Genomic DNA, 5,424 nt, shown 5'->3' on the forward strand with positions numbered 1-5,424 from the left:
GAATAAAGTTACAACATAGTCTGGTTTTCACGTTTTTTATCATTGTATTTAAAAAATTTTTTTTAGAATGTTGAAGTGTGTTAAATATTGAAAGAGTATTTAGTAATGTTCGTAAAGTTCAATTAAACTTTATGAAATTTGTAAATATTTCTAAATATTTTTTTACTGTTTAACACACTTCAACGTTGCAAAAAAATTATTTTTTTAAATACAATAATAAAAAACGTGAAAACCAGACTATGTTGAAACTTATTTCAATTGATATAAATATACAGAGAGATACAGAGAGACATAGATAGATAGATAGATAGATAGATAGATAGATAGATACTAACACACACGTTCTGAGAACTCAACTGATCTATTAATAAAACTTAGTTACGAGAGCAAATGCTGCCGGGTAAATTCATTGGAATTACTGGTCACAAATACAAGTCGTTGCTATTATGCAAATGTGTCGTAAGTTCAAATCGTTGATTTTTCAGAAAACGACAAAATAGTTTCACCATTCTATAGCAAAACCGTTCTACTCCACTTTGACAATTTTTAACATCATGGCAGCAGAAACAGCTGGAGATACGATAGTTTAACCAAAAGAACCGGCTATTGCGATCAAAAATAAATATTGCAAAAATGCATTTGACTAAATTTGGACATACGATTGTGTAACATAATAGCAGCGGACACTACACACATTCAAAAATACTCTGGATGACAACAGCATTCAGAAACCCATGATAAAATAGCTTCGGTGAAATTGATAGTGTCAAATATGTCTCTTTAAAAATGCTTTTGGTATTCTCCTCCACAAAACAACATAATCGTTATAACGTTATTACTGATTAAAAATCTCCTCTTAAAATAGCGCCGTTTCCGGAAACGAACTAGCAGTAAATCCTAGTGTAATACCTAAGGCCAATGCATATGTATATGTGCATATGGATATACAATATTTTCTACTTCGGTAACTTATAAATAATCACTTTTAAGTTTTATAAATTCTACTAGACGGTAACTAATTTTATTACTAATTGGTCCTCGTCTAAGTTACTTGGTAATGAATTCTGTGACCCGGTTGGTGTTTGTGTTATTGTGGTGGCGGACCTGCTTGTTGTTTTGGTCGTGTGTGTGTGTGTCTGCTTCGGTAGGTGTATGTCAGCGTCTGTGTGTTAATTTTTAATCTTTCACCACGTTAATGTACCTTTAATTATCCCGGTGCCCTATGTTCCTTGTATATACATATACATTACATTACATACACACGTATATTGCATACTTTTACACATACACACACAAACTCATACACATATATATCTGTGTTCGTGTATGTGTGTGTGCGTGAATATGAATGCATACGTGTGTATGGATGCATGTGTGTGTATGAGTGTATGTGAATGAGCGCGTGCGTGCGTGTGTATACGAGTACGTATATTCATAGTATGTATGTCTCAGTCTTTCTCTGAATATCTATCTATGCATCTATTTATATTTATTTATCAACACACACACACACACACACACGCATATATATACACATACATATATATCCACCTATATATCTGTCTGTATGTCTAACTCTGTCTGTGTTCATGTATGTATCTATGTGTGTGTGTTTTTGTGTCTGCATGTATGTGCGGTGTGGTGTGTGTTGTGTAGCGTCAGCTTATGTGCTTTTTATATTGTTTTTTTTTTGCCCTTTCACTCGGTGAATACTAAATAGCCGCGTTTTAGCAACTCTACACTAATTCATCATTATTATTATTATTATGTGTAAATGGTTTTGAACTAATAGCTTTCTAATAAATGGCGTTCTTCACGTGCCTTTGTCCTAATGGCGTTTTACTTCCTTCTTTTCTGCTTCCTTTTTTTCTTTTTTTTTTCACTATCATTCCGACAACTTTGTACTAATTACATACTATTGATTTCTTTGGTCCGTAGATAAGGCTAACATTTTAGAAGAGAGTAACGTAACCCTTAACACTTTAGTACTGAGCATTTATTATGTCGACTTCTCCCTGAGAGTTACGGGGCGGAGTATTATATGTGGAGGGTGTCGTGGTAAAAGGCAGAGATCAAACCAGCCAAAACTTTGAACATAGACACGTGATGATGATCTCTCATATTTCCACCTCCACTATACTTCTTCTCCACATGCATGTACTTATTCTCCCCTATTACAACATGGTCACAGAATTTTAAGTTAGATGCAACTCCTTTTTTACATTCTGTTTTGTTTTTCATTCTTTTTTAAAAGAAAACTTAGTGTCTATGATCTTTTGGGGGGCTTCTGTGTCTTAGCTTCAATGCTTCCAGCGGAAAAAAAGGCACAGAAAGACGAGATAAGTGCTGCTAAAACAAACGACAGGTAAAGTCTGCCAATCATGTAGGATGCAGCAGGATGTGAACACGATGCGCAAAGAATAGACGTAAATACCACTTTAGGCACCTAATGATAGGTGGTGTGGTTAAACTGGATGACAGAAGAAGTCTACCGCCCAAATAGGTTGCCAAGTGATTTGAATATACATCAGATTTCTAAACTTCTTTATCCGTACAAACTTTATCCGTGCAAACAATCCACAGAACACATTTCAAACAATCAATGTAAAATAAAAATTCCAATGTAAAAATAAAAGTTGCAAACTTCATGACTCAGACTGTTATATTAGGTTTGTGTTGATTTGGAAGTTTCAAAACCTGATGTTTTTGTTGTGATTTATTTATACGGAAGGTTTGTTATAGAATGCAATTTCCTTTCATGGTGTCTTCGTTCATTTTATGAAAAGACTCAATCTTTGTGCATGTAGTTTACAATATTTGTTGTCTATGTTCTATATGGGTGGTTTACTTCTTATATATGTATTGAATATGAGTGTGATTTGATTTGATATATAAGTCATGTAATTGTTTGATCAGGAGGAAGAATAGTACTAGTAATAAAATGGGAAGAACCCCAACTTGCGTCGCCAGGACTCAATTTCACCAAAATGTTGCTGCCAGAATGTATACACTCGAAAAATATAGAGCGGAGCTTTTTTACTTCCTCACCCCGTAAGGATAACAGGCAAAGTTGACATAAGCGTTGAACGGAAGTTGAATTTAAAAAGCTCGCAGTCGTAACAGTTAGATCAAAGCATCTCAGCTGCCACTTTTGGTAAACGGAAACTCTGTGGAAGCAAGTTCCACCCATTCACCGTCCTGGATGGATATTTTGTGTTGACCCCGCAAGAATAAAAAATATGTGACCTCGGTAGGATTTTCATCCTAGCGCAGAAGGTTAGAACAAATAATATTAAATCTCTCTCTAGATTTAATACTGTATCTCCTCAAGTCCTAATTTATATAAATATTGAGTAATTTATTGGATAAAAAATGACATGGTATTACTTTACAAGACTTCAAAATCTGGTGTCAGGAAGAGATGATGTTATCTTAAGAACGGTGACTCTTACGACTGGAAACCTTTCAACAAGGTTATCTCCCCCTAAACGAACTAAGAATGGCCACGGAAATGTATTTGGAATTCGTAAGAAGATCACATGACTAGCATTTGCTGTTAATGAATCTGGGAGAAGCGTGACTTATTTATTGATCAATGATGGGAATATTCTGAGCTGGAACCCTTCTGAGATTATTTCGATCTGCAGATATAGATATTAATATTCACTGTAAAGCTGCGTAGAACACCAATGTCAATCAATTATATCTTCACAGCAAACAAGAAGCCTGAGATTATATACTTATGCAGGCATAGATATTAATACTCGCTATAAAACTATGAAGAACCCCATTATTAATTAAGTCTTCTTCATGAGAAAAGTGTAATAAACTTACTCTCACAGTCACAACCAGAGCAGTCTTATTGTTTAAAAGATCTCGTCTTCTCCTATTTATTTTAATCATTTCCAATATTATTTAGATTAATACAAGAGATTTTTTTAACGTGGTGTTTTACGGTTTTTCGTAACTTTCTTCTTCCTCTATAAATTTTCTGTGTTTGCTGAAATTTTAAGAAATTTCGCCTCTTATCACACACACGACGATGGAGTGCGAAGTAGATGTAAACGAACAAATTTATCTGACAACCCAACACTATATTAGCATAAATGTACACAAAGTAAGTATTTATAATGAACTGACGTCAGCACAGTTAATACTGCTCAAAATTGCACTGCTACCTCACGTTGCTTTATACTATTACCATAACTGTTATACAATTTCCTTTCTTTCTTATTTGTCTCATTCTTTCCTACTTTTTCTCTCTCTATTGACCGCTGTTTTTGGTAAACAGACAGCTTTATAATCCTTCTTTAAATCAACATATTTTACAATAAAATAACATATTACACAATAACACATTTCCCTTTACACTGTTCTTATACTTCACTCACTCTCTCTCCCTCTCTCTTCTTCCATCTATCTATTTATCTACCTATCTATCTCTTTCAATCATATATACCAATTATATAGATTTTTCAATCTATAAATATTTTAAATTTTCTTAAATCATTTTCATTTTTTTCTTTTTCTTCTCCAATATCTGCTTCCTTTCTACACTTCATTTTCGGTTGTATTTTTTGTTTCTTGTCTTATTTTCCTTTTGCCGATATTATTTTTTTTACCTTTTTCTATTTCTATTCTGCATACAACTGCTATTTAAATCCTTGTAACAATGTGTGTCTGTATTCTTTTTTTTTTCTTTACCAACGTTAACTCCATCGATTTCCAACAATGATTCAAATTGCACATTTACTTATAAATGTTTTCTCACTTTCTAATAGAATCTAAAATATATATCTTTTCGTTTTTACTTGTTTCAGACATAGAAGTGCGGCCATGCTGGGGCACCGGCTTCAAAGGTTTTTTTTGTTACTCGAACAAATCGACCCTGGTACTTATATTATTTCCCATTCTCGTACTTAATCCACCGATTTCATTTGCCCAAACCGCTGAGATATAAAGGTACGAGCAAACCAGCATCAACCATTAAGCAGTGGGCCATAACAAACACAGACACAAGTAAACACACATACACACACACACACATGATTGAATAAGGATTAGAGAGAAACATTTATTTGTAATCACTACAATCGTTTCCACGCAACGTAGTTCTCCATGTTCGCAGGTATTTTGGTTATGCAACCATTTCCCAGCATTATGAGATCTTGTTGTGTTTTCTCAAGTGATATATAAACATTGTTTTTGTGTTCTATAAAGTTGGATTCTCGGCTTCGAGCCCATCCTTTCTCTTATATATGCTTGTTGTTCATACACCTGTCTTCGTCTTTTGTTTTTCTATAATTTTCAGCTATATCTATCTATCTATCTATCTATCTATCTATCTATCTATCTATCTATCTATCTATCTATCTATCTATCTGTCTGTCTGTCTGTCTGTCTGTCTGTCTATCTATCTATCTA

This window comes from Octopus bimaculoides, chromosome 26, assembly GCF_001194135.2.
Source record: "Octopus bimaculoides isolate UCB-OBI-ISO-001 chromosome 26, ASM119413v2, whole genome shotgun sequence".
Taxonomy (NCBI): Eukaryota; Metazoa; Mollusca; class Cephalopoda; order Octopoda; family Octopodidae; genus Octopus; species Octopus bimaculoides.